The sequence below is a fragment of the Habropoda laboriosa genome, unplaced genomic scaffold (genome assembly GCF_001263275.1).
Source record: "Habropoda laboriosa isolate 0110345459 unplaced genomic scaffold, ASM126327v1 scaffold54, whole genome shotgun sequence".
NCBI lineage: Eukaryota > Metazoa > Arthropoda > Insecta > Hymenoptera > Apidae > Habropoda > Habropoda laboriosa.
The window spans coordinates 333,125-333,357 of record NW_017100156.1 but is presented as its reverse complement, the minus strand read 5'-3'; positions in this window follow the sequence as shown (position 1 = coordinate 333,357).

The following is a 233-nucleotide window of genomic DNA, read 5'->3' as shown; positions in this document are numbered from 1 at the left end:
GATGGTAAAAAAAAAATTATTTCACTAGTTCGATTTTCAAAAACTTTTACGTTTAATGTTACTAATATAATCAAGATATTTTATGTCAAGAATGTACTGAACATAATTTTTAAAAAATTTGTGTTATAAGAGGGACATGAGTGAATACTGAATTGTTACCCATACTCTTTACCTCATGTGCAAATTTTTCAAATACTTATATACCAAATACTCTCTCCTTCGTATAATTATCA